Source organism: Coenobita brevimanus, chromosome 68 (genome assembly GCF_032717465.1).
Source record: "Coenobita brevimanus isolate Jiangsu-jjx chromosome 68, ASM3271746v2, whole genome shotgun sequence".
NCBI classification, from domain to species: domain Eukaryota; kingdom Metazoa; phylum Arthropoda; class Malacostraca; order Decapoda; family Coenobitidae; genus Coenobita; species Coenobita brevimanus.
Window position 1 is genome coordinate 28,682,741 of NC_137021.1, and position 22,454 is coordinate 28,705,194.

General features: G+C 41.6%; 1 pseudogene; it reads left to right on the top strand.

Moving 5' to 3' along the window:
• LOC145405873 (uncharacterized) overlaps window positions 1-22,454 on the top strand; it is a 28,108-nt pseudogene that overhangs the window by 716 nt on the left and 4,938 nt on the right.

Consider the following 22,454-nt stretch of genomic DNA (forward strand, 5'->3'; position numbering starts at 1 on the left):
GACCTTTTTTTTTTTTGGGCTCAAACATCCGCTTTTAGTGAGAAACATCGAAAATTCATAGAGAAATCGCTCACCTGAGGTTTAAAATACTCGATCTAGGTACGAGTACCTCCTTACCTGACTGGGTTTTCTAACAGGCTGGCACCAAAGAAAACGAGTTCTATGGGAGGGTAACTATTTTATCCACTCATAAATAGTATTCATTTATTTACTTGGTACGAATTTATATGTAGTACAAGAGTATATTGGTTTTCAAACAGTCATATAGGCATTATAAGCATTGTTTCACTCACTAACTCATCGCCATTCATGACCTTTTTTTCCACATTACCTGATCATCATTTCTGACTGTTTCCTCCTCTAATGCTATGTAAACTTCGTCCTCCACATTGTCATCGATTGGGGAATCACTCTGGCCCTGAATGTCTTTATTGGCCAGGTCACTGGTAACAGGTGAATTGCCGAGACAATGGCGTGCAGGAGGGGTGGAGAGGTTATGCGGTGTAAGGCAGTGTCCCTGCTTGGCATCTTGTAGAGCAATAGAGGAAGGTGTCCCGTGTATACATGCCAAAAATCACTCGCGAAAATTGAAAATTGTGCAAAATAGGGATCTTGCAATATTGCCACGTTAATTCACGTCTCCGGGATATGAGTGCACATCATATGAGGAGGTGAATTCACGTCTCCTGGATGCGGCGGGTTAAATAACTGCTTATGGCCGGCAGGCACGTGCCCATCCCTGATTATCACCATCGCCATCACCACCACGATCACTGTCACCAGCATCATCACCAACTCCCCCACCATCACCTGCCTCATCTAGTGATAATTCTGTGGACTCGCCCTCATTCTGCCATGCTAGGGGCTGTGGCAGGGCATGGGGCAGGCCATGTGCATGGCAGACAAGGCAGGAACCAAGGTTGGGTAAGTCTGAGACATTTGCCTGGGAGGAAGGGATGGGGTTTCAGCCAGAAGTACCTGTGTTTGATGACAGATATGCAGGTGTGCAGCCAGAATTCCCTTGTAATCCATCATCTACTGCTGTGGAATTTTTCCTTGCTTTTTTCACGACAGCAGCCATGGATTTCATTGTGAATGAAATAAATGCATTCAGGGAATTCTGCTGCAATTGGGGTGAAACCTCACAAATGAGTGGGAGTGCAAAAATGAAAGAATAGACAGTGACAAATGTTAGCGAGATGTATGTATGGCTAGTGCTGACTATGTTAATGCCTCACATAAAAAAGCACAATATTCATGATTATTGGCTCGTGGATGATATTGCAGCTTCTACAGTGTTCAGTAGGTATATGCCACAGGACAACTACCTTGACATTCTCAAGTACCTATGTTTCTCCACGAACATGGGCCTATACCTGAATGATAGGCTGTGGAAAATTCACTCAATTCTGGAAGTGATGAAGGAGAAATTTTGATCGTATTTCAGGCCATTCCAGAAGGTTGTTATCGATGAGTCACTTGTTTTGTTCAGGGGACGTCTTGCCTTCATTCAGCTCATTCTCTCAAAGAGACATCGTTTTGGAATTAAGTTTTTTGTATTGTGTGATTGCAAGACTGGTTACGTGTTAGATTTTATTGTGTATACAGCGAGTGATGCGGTGTTATCGAAGGACAACCCCCATGGCTTCCCTGGGCCAGTTGTGAAGAAGCTGATGGACAGGTACTTCTATGGCAACCATATCCCGTCCACCGTTAATTACTACACGGCACCAAGTCTTGCAAAGTACCTGCGAGAACACAAAATTGGATCGTGTGGCACTGTGTGTGCAAAGAGGAAACATTGCCCATCCTTCCCCAAGGGCACCGTGAAGGGGGAGTGCAGGACCTTGAAATCAGGTAAACTCCTTGCCATTTCACTGGCATGATAAGAGAAAGGTGAAGTTCCTCTCCATTTTCCATGAAAGTAAGTTGGTTGACAAGGTGGATAGGAGAATGAGGCAGCCAGTCTTCAGGCCTGATGCTGTTATCGACTATAACATCAACATGCGACTCGTCAATAAATCTGATATGCAGATCGGCACCACTGACTGTCTGAGGCGATGCTGTAAGTGGTACAAGAAGGCGTTCTTCCATGTACTTGACATTTGTGTACTGAATGCCATAATTTTGTACAAGGATGTTACACAGACCAGCACATCCCTCAGACAGTTTGAGAATGATTTAATTTTTGGCCTTCTGGAGAGATATGGCCAAGTAATGCCTTCTGTGATATGGAGGCACAGTGTACAGAAACTGCCTGACAGGCTGCAGTGCGGGGACTACCTCTGTAGGCATTACATGGAAGTGCAGCCTCCAACACCTGCAGGCAAAGAAACCTTCCGCCATTGCTGTCTGCGCCAATTCATCGCACTGACGATAGCAACGCCATATGATGAGGTGGTGGTGTGCTGAATGTGAGGTGGCACTGTGTGCTGACTGTTTCTTCGACTTTCTCTCAAAGAACGAGTGGTAGAAGTATGGGTCTTATGCATAAGTCAGTGTTAGTTTAGCACACACCAGTATGTTGGTTTTCGTGTATTTAGAAAATATGATTATACTGCTCTGTGTATATTTATATGAATAATGGAAGCAGAAAAATTGTTTCATGATAAAGTCATTGCCTTATTTTTTTTATTGAAAAATTTCGTGTTTATACATATTTGTTATGATGAAAAAGTACAAATCATAGGAAAGAAAAAAGTCATACTGGTAAGTATTTCCAATAATGGACAGTACGTGAATAACTACTTTGATCACAATATACAGTATAATTTTAAGTTTTTGTAGTAGTAGTTATAGTAATTGTAGCTATAGTAGTAGTGGTAGTATGTGTAATAGGTGTAGTAGTGTTAGTATGTGTAGTAGGTGTGGTAGTAATAGTAGTAGTTGTAGTAGTGGTAGTAGTTGATGTAGTAGCAGTTGTAGTATTAGTAGTAGTTGTAGTATTAGTAGTAGTTGTAGTATTAGTAGTATTTGTAGTAGTTGTAGTATTAGTAGTATTTGTAGTAGTTGTAGTATTAGTAGTAGTTGTAGTAGTGGCAGTTGTATTCGTAAGAGTACTAATAGTATTATTTGTACCGGGTAGTAGTTGTGCTACCCAAACTTTTAACTGCACAGCAGTGCCAGAGTCAAGTGACAATGCAAGCCAAGCATACATCTCCTGTGTGTGTGTGTGTGTGTGTGTGTGTGTGTGTGTGTGTGTGTGTGTGTGTGTGAGAGAGAGAGAGAGAGAGAGAGAGAGAGAGAGAGAGTCTGTCTGTCTGTCTGTAAGGAGGTGTGGTGGTGAGGCAAGCAGGTAGCCTGCCTCAAGGTCGTTGCTATGGTTACTGGCCTCCCAACAGCAAGTAAGGCTGATTATGGAAAAATTTTCACGTAAATAGTGTTTCGTCCTCAACCCCACGCTGCCACAGGCTCCAACAGCAGTAGTCTAGTATAGGAAGACCGTTGCCCAGTGAGTTGTTCTTCCTAAGGTCAGCCTTTAGGTGTAAAGTACACAGGATCAGCTGAGGGGTCGTAAGTTAACAGTGGCTGCTTAAGTTCACTGTCTTTATTTTCCAAATAATTACACTTATGCTTTCCAACTTCACTTCACTGTTTTCACAAGCACTGGAGCTATACAGATTTAACTAACTGGAATTACACTTAATGCCTGACAGCACTTCACTGTTTTCACAGGTACCAAAAATATACAAACTACACTGATACTGCACTGATACTACACTACACTCAAACTGAAGTGATAACCGACTAAACCTGCTCTAGTCTCCTACCCATCCTTGTATAAGCTTCCATTGTTCTAGAATTATCTACATTTTTCCACAGTTCTGGTGTATTACGGAGAGAGAGCACGGTTGCCAACTCGGAAACAACCAAAACATACGAGAGTTTTCTTGCATAAAACTGTAAATTTTTTACCATACAAACTTAGTTTCAATTACATAATTTAACGAATATCACATAAATAACATATTATTGTGAAAAGGAGCATATAAAGTAATGCATAACCTACAAAACAACTATGTTCACATACAGCAGGCAAACTGGCAACTCTGACTCGTACCAAAACCTACAGTATGGGAAATGTCGAGAAACATCTCGGCTACCTAACTGGCAAATCTCGCTTCTTAACATTACCCCCTCCCTATTTCTTTGTCATCCCGACAAAACTACACAGTATATAGAAACATGATTAATCCTAATGAAACATCTAACTATACACAAAATAATCCTACAACTTATCAGGTTTTTTCCAATGCCGCTTCCAATGACATCCTTGATCCTCCACACAGTTCATTCCTCCAGGAAAGTCTTGGTCCTTTTCCTGATTCACATCTTCTCTTGGGAAACTGTCACCATGCTCGTGCACTTCAGCTCCTTGGTCCTTCTCAACATCCTCGGCTTCGGGAGAGCACGATTCCTCGGAGACATCCCAGCTGTACTGTCCTGGCCCATGGTACTGCCACAGACGGTTCACATGTACCACTCTTGGGCAACACTTCCTGCCTCCCTGAATCCGATACGTTATATCTGATAGGTGGTCCAACACAACGTATGGCCCGTCCCATGGGCTCTGCAGCTCCAGTGACTGTCCCTTCTTTCGATAAGGATTGTAAACTAAACTTGGTCACCATCCTTGAAGCTCTCTGCACTTGCCATGGCATCATATTTGCACTTGATCACCACTCCTGAAAACTTGAGGCCCCTCGCACTTAATGATGTACCTCAGCCAGCCTATCCTGAAGGTGATTCACATAGCCGGAGGTGTCTGTAGGCAGCTCTTCACCAAGTGTTCTTCCCATTAACAAGTCAACAGGTAAGCATAACTAGTGGCCCAACATCAGTTTTGCTGGGATGTAGCCGGTAGACTCATGGGATGCAGACCGATATGCCGTCAGCAATGCAGGTAATTTCCGGTCCCATTCTGCTTGTCCCTGTATGCAGTACTTGGCCAGTCTTGTCCCATTGTCCAGTTGAATTTCTCCACCATCCCATCTGACTGTGGCCTTAATGGGGTCGTCCTGGTCTTCTTGATCCCCAATAACTTGCAGCACTCACGGAACACAGCAGACTCGAAGTTTCTACTCTGGTCTGAATGTAGCTCTTGTGGCTTCCCAAAACGACAGAAAAACTGGTTGACCAACACCTGAGCAACAGTCGCAGCCTCTGGATTGGGAATAGCATAGGCTTCTGGCCACTTTGTGAAGTAGTCCATGGCGACATATATATACCAATTTCCTCTTTCAGTCAGTGGCAGAGATCCAGCAATGTCCACCGCAACGCTTTCCATCAGTGCATCCACTTGGTTCAGTTGAAGAGGGGTGCAACCACGTTTCTTGGGTCCCTTCATGGCACAGCATACACCACAGGCCCGACACCACTCTTTACCATCCTGATGCATGCCAATCCAGTAGAATCTCTATTGCAGCCAGCTTAGGGTTTTCTTCTCTTCTAGGTGCCCACTAGTGATCTGGTCACGAGACTCATCCAAGATCTTAGACCTCATTATCTTCGGAATCACCAGTTGCCGATACTTGCTGAGGCAATTGAGTGTCTCCCACTGATGCTCCAGTAGTCCGTTGTTCAAATGAAGAAGGTCCCACTGACTCCAGTAGCTCATGGTCGCAGGGCTTAACCTGGAAACTTCTTCCCAGCATACTCTACCATCAAATTCCTGAGGTTTCTTTAAAATTGGGCCCCCATTATAGCCATGCACTTCACTGGTTTGGGTCCTAAAAACTGGGGCATTGTCATCAAGGCCAGGACTTAAAACTTCTGCATTCCGATTATTCAACCTTGTAATGCTACCCTTAGATGCCTGGGACCCGTCAAGATTCACCATACACCGTCCATTCCTTTCATATGCTCCCTGTACACTAACATGAGGCTATGCAGTGCAATACTTTTCTACAGCCTCAGTATTCTCACTAATTATCTTCACATGGTCAACTACATGCTTCAACTTGTTATCTACATGCTGTCTGCATTCCATCACTATTCCCTCACTAATCTTCAGCTGGTTGTCCACATGCTGTTTGCGCTCTGTCACTATTTCCTCACTAACTGACTTGAACTGGTTTTCTACACGCTGTTTGCATTTGGTCACATTATAGCTTACCTCATTCTTCTGCTGCCGTAGCTCAGCATATACCTCCTCCTTCAGTTGTTCCTGTTCTTCCCTCATTCTCCCCATGAAAGCATCTACCTGTACTTGTATCCTCAGCTGTAATTCCCTCTGTTGCTCCCATAATGCTTCCTGAAGCTGTTCATAGTTTCTGTTCTTCATTCTGTGCCTGTAATTGTTCGTTAAGTTCTTTCTGTCCTTCATTCTGTGCTTGTAATTGGACACTTTATACCTGTACTTGTCCTTTGAGTTCATTATTTTGTGCCTGTAATTGTTCTTTTTGCTCTTCACATTGTGCCTCTAGTTGTTCTTTGATTTAATTCCTGAGCCCTTTCTGTTTTTCACTTTGGGCCTGTAATTGATCTTTAAGTTCTCTCTTTTGTGCCTGTAATAGCTTCACAATTGCCACCAGCGACATTTCCTCCTCCTGTCCAGCTCGAGACCTTGTCTGCACAGCTTGTGCTACCATGTCGAAATATTAGACTCACTGCAGCACTTCCTAAAAATCTCACTCCTTACACCAGTGTTATGTCCTCAACCCCACACTGCCACTGGCTCCAAGAGCAGTAGTCCAGTATAGAAAGGACATTGCCCAGTGAGTTGTTCCTAAGGTCAGCTTTTAGGTGTATGGTACACGGTATCAGATGAGGCATTGTAAATAAACACTGGCTTCTTAAGTTCACTGTCTATTTTTCAAATAATTATACTTATGTTTTCCAACTTTACTTCACTGTTCTCACAAGCACTGGAGCTATACAGTACAAACGTTACTACCTGCAATTACGCTTAATGCTTGGCAACACTTCACTATTTTCACAAGTACCAATAATATACAAACTACACTGACATTACACTGACACTACCCTACACTCAGACTGAACTGAAGACCGACTAAACTTGCTCTAGTCTCCTCCCTATCCTTATATAAGCTTGCATTGTTCTAGAATTATCTACATTTTTCCACAGTTCTGGTGTATTCCTGAGAGAGAGAGAGCACAGTTACCAACTCGGAGACAACCAAAACATGCAAGAGTTAGATTGCATTACATAACACTGTAAATTTTTTATCATACAAACTTAATTTCAATTACATAATTTAACAAACAATCACATAAATGACACATTATTGAGAAAAGGAGCATATAAAGTAATGCATATACTACAAAACAAATACGTTCACAAACAGCAGGCAAACTGGCAACTCTGACTCGTACCGAAACCTACGGTACGGGAAACGTCGAGAAACATCTCGGCTACCTAACTGGCAAATGTCGCTTCTTGACAATAATGTTTGTGGTGAATTTTGGTTTTCTGGAAGTGTTATCGAAGTGTTATTATTGTGGAGGGCTAATCTAAGCCATAGTTTTGTCACCGAACTTCTGTCACACATGCAGACACTCCCCCCCCCAAAAAAAAAAAAAAAAAAAATTCCCCCTTTCCACACTCACTCTTCCTACACTCACTTCACGGAGCATCTGATGGAATCAGCTTGAAGTTGAAGGATTGATGAGTATTATGACACTGTTTTTATTTCTGGTTAAGTATTAACCAAGATATGAAGGTTAGAAAATGCTCAATTTTCACGATTTTCTCAAAAATGCCCTGCTGTGGGAAGGATTCACCAAAATATGTGCTGGATGGGATGGGATAAATTGTCAAACGTCAGGAATAAGGTCATAATCAGGGTTCATCTATTTTCTTCTACAGGCAGTGCACAGTCACCACACCAGAAGATCGCAGCTTCTTCAACAACCATGCCCCTGCTTAACAGAGGAGATTACGGGAATAATTGACACCGTTACATCAATTGAAGGTACCATGATGAAGACAGATAACTTCTGCACCGGAAACAGAAATCAGAGCCAGCAATCGGGAGCTCTCTTCTGGGGAGTACACATCAATGCATCCATCCCCTTGGGAGGAGATTTTATTTTCTCTGTCGCAAACTTAGACAATGGCACTGTTCTAATAAAAAATTTCAGTATCTAGTATTGACCTGCTGACAGATAACTTCATTATAGATATTTTGCATGTGACTCTGGTACCGTTTCTTCTGGGCCTACCTTAAGGGTTAACTCAACCGACCTAAACGCCTTCCAGTCCCAGCTCGATGCTGAGGCAAAGTTGGATAGTCCCCAGGGCCCGTTAAGGCTCCACAGTGACAATAAAAGGTTGAATATCAGAACAGACAGGGACAGATGCATGGTACTCAGCACATTTGTTATTTAGTAAGACTGGATGCAGCATTAAGTACTTCATTCCTACACACTTCCACCCACCACGAAGGCCAGGAAAGGAGGTTATGTGCCAGGGATATCACCGCTGGTGACCAAAGTTAGTGAGGTTATATATATGGTAACCACTGGGGGACCTAGACAAGGGCGACTTCAGGATGACAGGAGCCACCAGACCCCCTAGTGGCCATTTGAACCTAGGAAACAAGTGACCAGCCGATTGGCCTAGCCGTGCCCAGCCAGGCAGCCTGTCTAGCCATAATACGGGACCAAAGAGGTGTGTTGCTAGCTGCAGATGGATCGTCATCACTTAGCCCCCAGGACTTCCATTTCCCAGCATTACAGGACACCTTGCATGGCAAACACGTGGGGAGGCAAAAACCTCGCCTAAGATGGAAGATGGGCAGGGATAAGGAACATCACCAACAGACAGATGCCGAACCCTACAAAGGTAGGCACGCCTTCGGGATGGGTGGCACTGCCAGCCAAACTTCTAGCCCTGCCACCACATGAAGGTGCCCCCCCTCAGTGGGGTTCTGATTAGCCTGTGTGTGAAATGAGTATAAATATGTATCTTCTTAATTAATGTAGGAGTACCAGGAAGTGGGATGTTGCAGAAGAGGGTCTTGGAATGTTTGTGTCGTGATGGCTTTGTGCCAGGTTGAGTTCTGTGGCTCAGTCGTATAAAGGCATGGGTGTTGCGTGTAACCACAGGCTGTAGCGTACAGTAGAGATGTGTGCCTCTCATATCGAGATATTCTCTAACAGGGTGGCCTTTACTTGCAGAAATTAGTCCTGGAGATAGCTTTGGGCAACGAAACATAGGAAGTCCTTCTGCATGGTCTGCAAAGTGCTGCAGTTGGAGTTTGATTGGGTGGCAGACCATGCCGCCGAAACCTAAGACATAACTGATGTGATAAATTATTTGAAGAGAAGGGATTGTGTTTCTTGTTACTGCCCAAAGCTTGTCCTTGCAAGTGCCCTAAATGTGTTTAGTCTGGGAATGCATCATCTCTTTACTCCTGTATGTGGCCCTAGAGGGTGTGTCCAGAATCATATGTTACTCCCAGGATCTTATTTGAAGAGGTATGAGCAACAGGTACATCATTAAGTTAGATGTTAAGGGTGTATCTGTGCTCATGATTTTCGTTGATGATGAGGGTGTTGGTGGCTTTGGCTCGAATAATTGCCAGCCTTCTATCCTCAAGCCATTCATGAACAGTACTGAGGTAATTTTGTTGCAGTGAGCAGAGTATGATTGCGATATTGTGAGTGGTTGTTATAGTAATGTCATCTCCTTATGAGGCAATGTTACTGGGGGGTTGTTGTGTGGGAATGTCATGCTATTGAAGGTTGTATGGAAGAATGGAGCCATGGAGAACCCCCTTGGGAAAGATGCATGCACTGTACGTGATGATTTTGTCTGGTATATAACTAGGGTTTTTCTGCCTGACATAGACAACTAGCAATTCCTGTTATTTTCTGTGGCTGTGTTACAGATATTGGTGATTACGTTGAGACATGGCTTCGAAAACTAATGTGTTTTGTTGTATGAAGTGTTTGTAAATCAAGCCTTGCGGATTTGATGTCGTCAGATGAATGTTACGTGAGTTTTGTTGGTAAGGTGTTAGTGGAGTGTAGGGCTATAAAGCCGAGTTGTTAGGCAGCAAAGGGATTATCAGATGTGACTGCGTATGAATCATCCAATTCGGTTGCACAGGATGGATTGCTCAGTAGTGTTATGGGTCTGTATAAAGGTCTGATCAGCTAGTCAGGTCAGGTGCGGGTAAGGGGATGGGTCTGTTATGATGTGGCAGGGGTAAACCAGTTCTGCTGTCGGGCCCTGCTGCGGATGTCACTGATTGCATTGCCCAGTTGACCCTTGTGCGGTGTGGTGCGGTGAGGATCTGTCCGTTCTCCCCTTTGGGGCTAAGATGCGAATGAATGTGTTTGAATGGATGAGTAAATGGAGAGTGAGTCGTCCTGTCTCGGCTACCTCCCTTTCCTTGGGGGAAGCAGCCTAGGTATATAGATAGATAGATAGATAAAGGAGGGTGTGGTGTAGTTTTGTATAGTTTGAGTATACTGATAATTGTTCCATGTTTCCAAATGTTTGGAGTGAAACAGTGCGCATATGACTAGTTGTTAATGTGTGTGACGGCCCTCATGTTACCAGGAATATTGAAAAAGATAGAGAAGGATTTTGATGAAATTTTGTGTGAGGGTGAGCCATGGGCCAAGGAAGAAACTATTAAATTTGGGGGCGGATCCGAATATGGCTCCTATATCCACGGTTCCGGATCCGGAATTATTCAATAAGTTATTGACAGATTTTGATGAAATTTTGTGTAAGGATGGGCCACGGGCTAAGGAAGAAATTATTAAACTTGGGGGCGGATCGGGATCCGGATCCGGAGTATCCCGCGCAATATCTCCAGAAGTTCTCGATTAATTTGACTGAAATTTTGTAGAGAGGTGGGCCATGCACCAAGAAAGAATTGATTAAATTTTGGGTCGGATCCGGATCCGGATCTGGATCCCATATCCACGAATCGGCATCCGGATCCTTATTAATGACAATGTTATTGGCAGAGGTATGCACTCTGTGTGCTTTCTGGATATATATATATATATATATATATATATATATATATATATATATATATATATATATATATATATATATATATATATATATATAATTCAGAAATTCAGAAATATAATGTATTAGTAAATGTAAGTATGATGTGGTCTCTTGGAAAGGGCTGCAAGTACAGATTTTTTTTTTTTTTTTTAAGGACTCGGTGCACCTTCTAACAGGGTGGCTTATGGGAACAAAATGGTTCACTAGGATGCAGATGTGATAAGTATTGGAGGTGACAGTGGCGCTGGTCTTGGGGGTATTTGTTTCTGATTTAGTGACTATTAGTTGTTTAATAGTGACGATAGGTATCTATGCACATGATGAGTGTTGTTAAAAATACCTTTCAGTTTTCTGTGTTCTTTTTCTGTGTTTTGTCGTCATTTTCGTTGTTTAATTGAAGAAGCCTCGAGATAACGTTAAGCGTGTGTGAGCTGAGTTATGTTTAGGTGTGTCACATTGTTTCATGAGGCACGCAGTCTCTTGTGAATAGTTTAGGTTTAGTATTTTCTGTTCCTTCGTGTACTGTGGTGTTTTGTGTCAAGTATATTCATGCTAAATATTTTTAAGTGTGTCATGTAAGTGACGGGTGTGTCTTTTAGTATTTTGAAGTGTTTCATTTCTGAAATGCTCTATTTTTTCAGTGAAATTAGTCCAGTATTGTTCCTATCAATAGTGTGAGTGATGTGTGCTTGCTTTGGTATAAAAAGCATTCCTGTGGTGATAATGATAAACATCTTCGCTGAAGTGAGTTGGGTTACCACTCGCCAGCTGATAGTAGGTGAAAGTATAGGTAGACAGAATGTAAGGTTTCGGGGCAAGGGTATGGAATGTAACTCTGTTGTGATGTGTTATTGAGAATGTAATGTACATGCTTTTGAGGTGTTTTATAAATAATTATATTTTTTGTTGTTTAAGTTATGATCAAACCAATCAATATTTTTTGTGTGGAAGTCCCCGGCAATGATAAATTTACATGTCTGTGTTGGAAGGAGGAGCTGAAGGTTGTATTATTACAATTTTTGTTTGTGAGATGATTTGAAACTTAGTGACTGTATTTCTAGTGCTGTGTCTTTCTGGAAGGTTGATGGTGTCTTTGTAGAGGACAGATTTCTTAACGCAGGTAGTGAGGCCTACTTCATGACCATCTGTTCTGTCTGTGTGGATATCATAATTCTGTCGCCCAGTAGTGATTTTATGTACTGAACAATGTCTTCATTAACCCCTTCAGAACTCTCTCTGGTGAGTTGCAATAAATATTCCGCTCAGCAGCCAGAATTAGAAAAAAAATTCACCATACTTAAACGTATCACATATAAATTACAGTGAACAACAACCATATCAGACAACGTGCTCCACGTGAACAATTAATTAATAAAAAGGGCACATAATTATGAAATATAAATTTGTCATTTTCGACAGCTATACATGACTATGTGAATCTTCAAAACTTTAAATATGATTTCTTTCTTGATTGGTAGAATTATATTTAACAATCGTAATAACAGAGATGGGCTTATTAGAGACTGTATTATTCCCTGCAATCACACCACCACCCACTCACACCATCACCACCACCACAGCTTCACACCGCCACAACACCCTCACACCACCGCACGCTCACTCCACCACCCACACACCACCACCATACCCTAGCACCACCACCATCACACCATGAAACCACCAAATCTTCACACCTCATCCTCACACCACCACAGCATCCTCACAATACCACACATTCTCAGTCAACGGCTTTCTTATCCTTATCTGTAAATATACATCTGGGATTCTTCAGCCTATAACAATAACCAGTTTATTAGTCATTCGAATAAAAGGGAACCTTCCATAGCAGCCGCAATTCATGGGGAATTTTTGATAAAACAATTATGTCTGCCAAATGACTGATAAATTTCTAGAATAAAAAATCTCACGTGATGACAATTAAATTTGATGTCAAGGTTTGGGAATACTCTCCTGGTATAGCCAAAGTAAACAAGTCACCCTCAGACGGGATCAATTAACTGAGACAAATTTTTTTATCTTGATATCATGGAGATTACAGACTTACTAGATGAGTGTATGTGACTGACGTGATGGGGGAAAGGAGGAGCGTGAGACCAGGGGTGAAATAGAGCAATGGAATGGAGAGATTTATGAGGGATGGCCGTGTGAGTCGGAAGGAAGGACGTCTGGCGAAGGACATAGCGACGTGGGGGCGATTTATTTGTGACCACCCCTAACGGGATTAAGGCGTGTGGGAGTAGGCAGACTGATAAATGTTACGGGACAACTATGAGGAATGGCACTGGCAAGTGGACATCCAGGTATTTTCGTCTCTTCTCAGTAACGATATGACACAACATTCTATCTCACAAATCCCCACATCGTTTTTCCTTGTCAATATTTCTCCCTCCATCCTTCCAACTGCACCACTCGAAGGCGCTCAGTCATCAGGTGTACGAAATATGAATAAGAAAACAATAAAACAAGAAAAATGGTGAGCAGTTTAGAAAATACGAGCCTGACAAAGGGAGCCAGATAGGGAAAGATCATAAGAGTGCGAATGAGTTTCCACCAGACGATTTCCAGTAAATTAGGAGTGGTCTGCTTTCGCAAAAAAAGCAAATATCTCTTCTGTAACCCTTTGACGTCGTTCTTCACAGTGCCAATTACATAATAAATGTTCTTGCACAGGTAGATGACTGGGATGGATTAGGCTGCACCACGAGTTGAATAATGTATTACACCCACGATGGATGTGAACCTAGAGAAGGGGAGAGATGAAACTCCCGTTTAACTAGCCTTTAGAAAAAGGTTGTAAAAATTCTGTTTGAAATACAAACAATACCACTAAGACACGACACATCTGTCAACAAGAATTAAAACTTCAGACTTAGCAGCTGCCGTCAGGTTTCTCAGAAATCTTGCGTGTATATATATATATATTTTATGTGTCCGACTCTGGGCATAGGCTTCACAGCCTGCTTTCAAGGCCCAGTAGCCCTCCTACGTACCGCATACCTCTACATGTCTCCACTTCGGCGCTAACACCCACCGTTCATATTGAATACATGCTAGGGCTATCTCATACAGGACTGGTGTATTGGTAGTAGCGGGGGTATTTTCACGACACGTCGGCGGGTCTTCTGGTAGATCAGTAGCTTAAACTGTTCCCTGCCCCAGCGGGATTTGAACCCCGGTCCGTTAGGACTACAGGCTACCTCTCTACCGATTGAGCCACCGCCTCCCCCAAATATATATATATATATATATATATATATATATATATATATAAGCAACGTTGGGTCTGGTTAGTACTTGGATGGGTGACCGCCTGGGAACACCAGATGCTGTTGGCATAACGTTCTCCCTACGTGTCAAGTGGGGTTGGTGGAGGATTAGTGCCCCTCCCTGTAAAACAATTAACTCTAAGCCCTTGGCCACCCCGTTTGGGATACATGGCGTCTGGCAATGAATGAAAAAAATGAATATATATATATATATATATATATATATATATATATATGTGTGTGTGTGTGTGTGTGTGTGTGTGTGTGTGTCCCAGAAGGGAAGACATATTAACTCTGGGAAATGATTGTCCAGGGAACTCCAAGCACTGTATATACATGTATACAAATCTCAACGTCTGCGAAAGTAAAATTATCGATGATGTTATGGGTGAAAATGGTCTCCCACTGTATTCAACGGTTATGTTATCTGTAAATGTAATTATACATTGATTCGGATTACGACCCACATCAATAGAGCTTTTTTTTTTTTTTTTTTTGCTTAGAAGTTACTCATCTATCATATGAGAAATTGCTGCCCATTCTTCCTAGGAGACCTATATTTCTTGTTGTGGTAGTCTTGTGCGTAAAGTATTTTTTTTTTTACTTATATACAACAGACATTACCTCACATCACTAACTTGCATAACCAGCTAAATGGGAAGATATTTTTTGGTATTCGGTTAAAGTAAACTGTTGCGAAGATTAAGGCGGACATCATTTTGAAAACGTTGCTATAAATTTGCTTTAACTTCGATTGCCTTGACTACACACGAATAAACAAAGGAATATTGTAATACTGTAGTAATCCTGTGCAGTGAATCGGAAAAAACAAATAAAAGCGATCCAGTCATGATATAGAAGCTGGTGCGTGACCCAGGCCAATCAGACTTTTGAATTTCCATCGTAAATATTGAAGAAGGTCATTCATCCATTTATATGTTTTATATTCGTGTGCCATGTTTATGTGATAAAATCATATATTTTGTACCTTGTCTATCAAAATCCTCATCTCTCTTTCTGGCTTTCCATCGTCTCTCTCTCTCTCTCTCTCTCTCTCTCTCTCTTAGTTTCACGAAAGGCTGCTTCCAATCATGGTTTCCTTGTGTACAGAATTCCACCAAAAACCGAGAACCAGTGTGCCGCCTCTGCTTCTCTTCCCTGACTGACATTGGATCCAGGTAACAAAGAGAGAGAGAGAGGGGGGGGGGGGTGACTAGTGTGTTAATGATCCTGGGGTACAGTCTTTTTACCCTCCACCTGACAAATTCAGCGGAGGGTATTGTTATCACTAGTGTTTGTTCGTAGAGTTGGACGGCTGGACATAGAGATTTTCGTTTCTTAAGCAAATTTCAGAAAGTATTAAATATAGAGTCATGAAATTTCACATAGTTTTGTGTCTCGTAATGAACTGGTGCCTTTTAATAAGTAGAATGCTGTGTCTTAAGTAGTTTTCTTGAAACTGAAAAAAAATCAGATTTCAATGCAACCTTAGTAAGTAATCTGAAGCTAGAAATCAAAACGTATTCACAAGTCATCAAATCTCACATAGTTATGTGCCTCAAAGTGAACTGGTGTCTTTACATACTGTAGGTAGAATGCAGTGTCTTAAGAAGTTTTTTGAAAATAATGGGAAAGTAAAAATTATAATTTTTCTCAGATTTCAGTGTGACCTGATGTGTCTGTGTTGTACAGACGGGGGGTGAGGGGTGAAGGTCGTTATGCCCTTGATCAGGTGTACAGGAAAGTTGGGGGGGGGGGGTATATGCTTAGTGAGGTGGAAAGTTGCAACACCATAGCATTGGTGATGATCATGGTGGTGGTAGTGATGTTGGTGGTGGTGATAATGATGGTGGTGGGGGTATGTGCTTGGTCAGGTGGATGGTTGCAGCAGCGTAGGATTGATGGTGGTAGTGATGATGATGTGGTGGTGATGATGGTGGTGGTGATGGTGGTAGTGATGATGGTGGTGGTGGTGGTGGTGGTAGTGGTGATGATTATGATGGTTATGGTGATGATGATGATGATGGTGGTGGTTGTGGTGGTGATGCTGTGGTAGTAATGGATGTGGTGGTTTTCACCCTCCACCTGACAGTAGGGTATCGTTATCACCGGCGTCCGTCCGTAGAATTGGGTGGCTGGGCCATGAGATTTGATTTCTGGAGAAAATCTCAGAAACTATTAGCTATAGTGTCATGAAATTTCACATACTTATGTCTTATAGTAATCTGGTGCCTTTTGACAGGTAGAATGCTGTGTCTTAAGTAGTTTTTCTGGAGAGAGAGAGAGAGAGAGAGAGAGAGAGAGAGAGAGAGAGAGAGAGAGAGAGCGCCTATAATGATAGGTCAGATGGTGAGTATTCTGCAAGACTACTTTCTCAGGTTTGGGAACCATTTTTCCCCTCCAACTGACAAAGTCAGAGGAGGGTATTGACATCACGGGGACCAATAGTGTCCGTCCATAGAGTTGGGTTGCAGGGTGGCTGGCTTCCACAGAGATTACATTTCCCAGCAGAAGTGAGAAAATATTCACTACAGAATCATAAATTTCACATAGTTATCTGTCTTATAGTGAACTGGTGCCTTTCGATAGGTAGAGTGCTGTGTGTTAAGTACTTATTTAAATAATGAAAAAATTTAAGAAATTAAAGAGATTTCAATGTGACCTGCTCAATGAATCTGAAGGGCCCAGGTTACGCTTATCATTGAAAAACTGCTGATTGAAAAAAAATAATAATGTTTCTGTGTTATAAATGGGGGACGGGGGAGGGCCGTTATGTACTTGGTTCGGTGTGCAGGAAAGTGGAGGGGTATTTGAGTGGTAGCTGAAGGGTTGCAACAGTGTAGCGTTGCCTATGTTTCCACTTAAAGACACCTTCATAATTTTTTAGTATGACAAAACGATAAAGAATTAAGCGCCTTTTGTACACACACACACACACACACACACACACACACACACACACACACACACACACACACACACACACACACACACACACACACACACACACACATTTCTCTATCAATGAGATCATAGTTATGAAGGCAGAATGAAAAGGATTGCTTATACGGACTCGAGTATTCCTCTATGGACTTTGAAAGAAGTGCAAATTGAATGGAGGTCGTGCCTCCTCTCTGATTTACCCGTCCTGCCATTATTCTAATCTACTGTTATTATGATGCCCCACTTTATTAGTTCTGTTACCCTGTCAACATTCAGTTCTTCCTCTGAAGTACGCCATAAATTAAAATATACTCGTATTGCTACACAGTTTACAAATGATTTATACTACTTCTTCAGCACTGTTACTATCACAATCTACTTCACCAGTTTGACTACCAGTCATTCAGATACAATATATAATCAAATTCATATCTGTCTATAAAGGTATGCTGGTGATAGAATGAGTTTGGCTTACTGACAAGGAAAGGTATTATTTTAGTTTTCCTTTTATCCAGCTTTTAATTCCTCCATGGCCCTACTTCACCCCATTATTTTATGGATAATATGTCAGAGAAATTTTTGTTATTATTTCCTTCTGCATAACACTCTGTATCTCTGTGGGGGAAGTTAATAGGTACCATACTGACCGGTGTCTTAATAATAATAATAATAATAATAATAATAATGATAATAATAAGTTAATACCTTATTTATAGGTTCTCACACGAGTTGCTAAAATCTGCCCCAGGGATTTTAATAGTTATCTTCCTTACAGGTTCTCACATGATATACTTATTGTCAACAAAAATCTGCCCCAAAGAAAAAGTTCATAGTTACCTCACTCACACTTTCTCATATGATTTATTCATTGTAAAAAAATATATATGCTGCAAAGAGGTTAAGATTACTATACTCACAGGTTTTACATTATTTAAGTTACTTAATGTGTAAAAATACTGCCTCAGGGAAGTTACGAGTCACCTTATTCACAGTCTTAGAGGTGTCCAAATAATTTATTCACTCTCTAAAAGAAATCTGCTCCAGGAAACTTACAAGTTCCCTTACCCACAGCTTGTCATGCTTTACTTAGTCTAAAAAGATAAAAGTCTGCTACCTTACTCACAAGTCCCCCTATGATTTAGCTATTGTGTTTTTTTTTTTTTTAATCTGCATCAGAGAAATTGACAGTTATCTTACTTTGAAGTGCCCAGATGATTTCCTTATTGCCAAGCCATATTGAGATGTTAGCCCATGAGGAGGCAGGCCCTACTCCCAGCACACACGTGTATGCATGATGCACATAGCAAAATGTGTGTGTGTGTGTGTGTGTGTGTGCAAAAAAAAAATCTTAAATACACGTGATTCATAGGTATCTAATATCTCCAGAGAAAAGTAGAAAGAAATATCTCGATCGCCTTCATTTATTCACATGTTCATCGGGAAAGGAATGTTAACCAAACTGCCAGCATTTTCACGGAACCTAAAGCTGGTCTCGAAACAGTTACGATATATTGGCATGGTTCTTTGTTAATTGTCATGATATTTAAAGAACGTACAGAAAAACAAGATCTCCAAATTTGCGTGTTAGGCAATTTCATGATTTACTAAGGAAACCCCTTTACTATGGCTCAATGAAACAAATTAAAAAGTGTCTAGGGCTGTTGGCCTAAGGGATAATTGGGCTAGGTTTCAAGCATCGTGATGAAAAAAAAATAGAAGAAATGGCAACGCTGAAAAAACGTTTGGAAGAAAGAAGGGAAAAAACGGAGGAAACGCAATAGCTTTCGACAATGGCGTGGACACCTAATGATAAGCACGACACAGACAGGAAGGCTTCAAGTTCATTACGGACATCTCTTATTCACTGACCACATACTGATAACAAGCTTGTGGTAACCTAAGCTGTCCATCCTTCCTACAGAAAGAGGAAAGTCGTTGAGTGGGAGGAAATCACTTATGCATGAAGGAAGCTGGTAAAATAAAAGTTTGTAATATAATTTTGTTGTCAAGAAAGGTATAATTATTTTATAGTTCATTTTTCATAGTTGTTCCTCGCTTGTCTTAGTCTTACTAAAGCGCTTTCAATAAAACTTCCCATCAGGTGGTCGTCTGTCTATGGTGCTTACATGTGTGATTCTGGATCCTGCATCTATAATTCATTTGGAGTCATGGAAAGAAATAGTGTAGCAATAGGAAAATATGGTGAAGGTATATTTTTAACTGACCCCGATTCACGTTCACACTGGGGTAAATTAACAAAGTATTAATTAATTATTCAATTATGTTTCCCATTTCCTTGATATTCTCATCATGATCACTTACTTAGGTGTGAGGTAGCCTTTATCATCCCTGTTTCCATCCAAGTTTGTGTTAGGTTGAATATCTCCGTATTTGCTTCTTACTACAGTCGTCAAACCTCGTGGTCATATAGGGCCGCTTAGTACTTGCCGAAATTAGAGTCGTCACTGAACCACACTTCTCTTTGGAGCAAGACGCAAAGCACTTGCCCAAATGAGAGCTGTTTCTGAACAGCTGTCACCATCATTAACACAACTACTATCAGCACTACCACAACTACCACCACTAACACGGCTCATACCAAAGCTACCACCACAACCAAAGTGAACACCACCATCGCAACAACAAACCACCACAGTTATCACCGCTCCTATCACCATCACAGCTACCTCCACCATCATTAATACTACCAACAACAAACCACCACAGTTATCACCGCTCCTATCACCATCACAGCTACCTCCACCATCATTAATACTACCACCACCACCAACAACAACAACACTACCACCAACACCAATACAACCACCACAGATACCACCACCATTATCATCACAGTTAACACCACCACCAATATCTTCATTATCACAGCTGCCACAACGATCACGATCATCATCACAGGTGCCACTGCCACCACCACAGGTATCACCACCATCATCACAGCTACCACTAAAACCACCACACCTGCTACCATCTTTTGCTGAATAAAGTCATCTGTTCGCAGCATCAGTGAAGTAATAGACATCGGAGTCTAGATGTACAAGCCCTTCCCCCCCTCCACCCTCTCTGTCTTTGCTAAGATGTATGAAAAACTCCAGGTAAATGCCTCGCCGCTTCTTCCACGTGTGTGTACTATAACACCTATGGGGACAATTATAAGGGACTAAAACACCACCACAGAATATCGTTCTACATGATTTAGAAACTGGCCCATCTGGAACCCAATTCAACCACCCTGCAAAGCTTCATCGAAATCCTTTCGTAGTTTTGGCTGTTTTGGCTGCACAACACACACACACACACACACACACACACACACACACACACACACACACACACACACACACAGGATTATAGCATATTATATTCTCTAACCACTCCACCACCACTTCCTCTGCGATCTACAGTGGCCTTACTTGACGGTAACTTCAGTACATCTCCGGATAGGGTACACTCATTTTTAATGGACGGGGCACCCCCTCCCTACTGCAATGATCGTTTGATCCCCTTGACTGTGCAGCACTTATTTGTGGAGTGCCCCTGTCTGGGGGACCTGTGGCACGGGTATCTCTCTGACCATCGGGGTGGTGTTGGGTCTTACCATCTCCCCTCAGTGCTCAGGGAGGGGGTGTGTGTGGTGTGGAGGGGGGTACCCTCTCCTTTGTGGTGAAGGCAGGATTCCTTCACTCTCTGTGATTTTTTGTGTTGTTTTTATGTTCTTATGTCTTTTCATAATTATATATTCCTCCAGTGGCATATGACCTCGTTGTTGTGCTACCATGTATTTGACTTTCAATCATTCATTTATTCATTCGTTCACCATTAAATCTACAGCCACAATAGTACAATGTATTACAATATCCTTGGTGACTCAGTGGTCAGACTATTGCCTTGTAATGTGTGTGCGTGTGTCTTGAGCCTGGGTTGGTGATAAAAGTCTTGGGGAGCATTTGAATTGGTTGCTGTTAGTACATCCATTTGTATCCATGTATATAGGACTATATAATACACACAGTTTGTTCATACCAATAGCACACACACACACACACACACACACACACACACACACACACACACACACACACACACACACACACACACACACACACACACACAAACTGCCTGATAAAACTCTCAGAATTCCACAGGCACTTCGCTGGTACACACAAACCTCCTTTTTCTCCATGATGCAAATTCCACATTGGGCCACATACAGGATTTCATTAAAGTCGGCATGGAAACATTCATTCCCCATCATACTTACAGAAAAAGATGTAATTCTCCTAAATGGTTTGACCACAATTGTGCTAGAGTAACAGAACATAAAACAATAGCCTATAACACTTATACAAGGACCAAAACCAAAGAAGCCTTTAACTATTATAGAAATATCAGAAACCATGCCAAAACTATTTTCAATCTTTCTAAATCAAACTTTCTACATAAACCAGCTAACAAACTACTAAACAATCCAAATGCTAACAAAATATTCTGGTCAACCCTTATTTCATTTAAAACTAACTTCACTACCACCTCTTCCATTCCACCGTTACAGTCCCCCAGTGGAAATCTAGTAAGTGACCCACGTGGAAAAGCCAACCTTCTTGTTGACATTTTTTCTACAAACTCAACCCTCAATTCAGAAAATCATAATATTCCTGTACTTGATTTTGATTCCCCTCAAATATCTCCTTTCATGATTCACACCAGACACGTACAAGCCGTATTACAGAATCTATCAGCAGACAAAGCCACTGGTCCAGATGCAATTCCATCAATAATACTTAAAAATTGCTCCCCAGTGTTGGCTCCTGTATTAGCAAAATTTTTCCACTCATGCATCTGTACCTCAATTTTTTCAGCCCCTTGGAAAGCAGCAATTATTCATCCTGTTCCTAAAAAGGGGACTTCTGATCCATCAAACTATAGACCAATTGCAATAACTTCCGTTCTCGGTAAAGTTTTTGAGACACTAATTAACAAACACAGTCAAGCATCTAGAAATCAATAAATTGATCAATGATCGGCAGTATGGATTTAGACTGTAGATATTCTTTGCCTTCTTACCCATCAGAATAACAGAACAATAGACCAACATGTTGAAACACACACAGTAGCACTTGATATTTCAAAAGCATCTGACAGAATATGGCACCAGGCCTTATTGTCTAAGATGTCACACTATGGCCTTGCATCACTGGTTCATC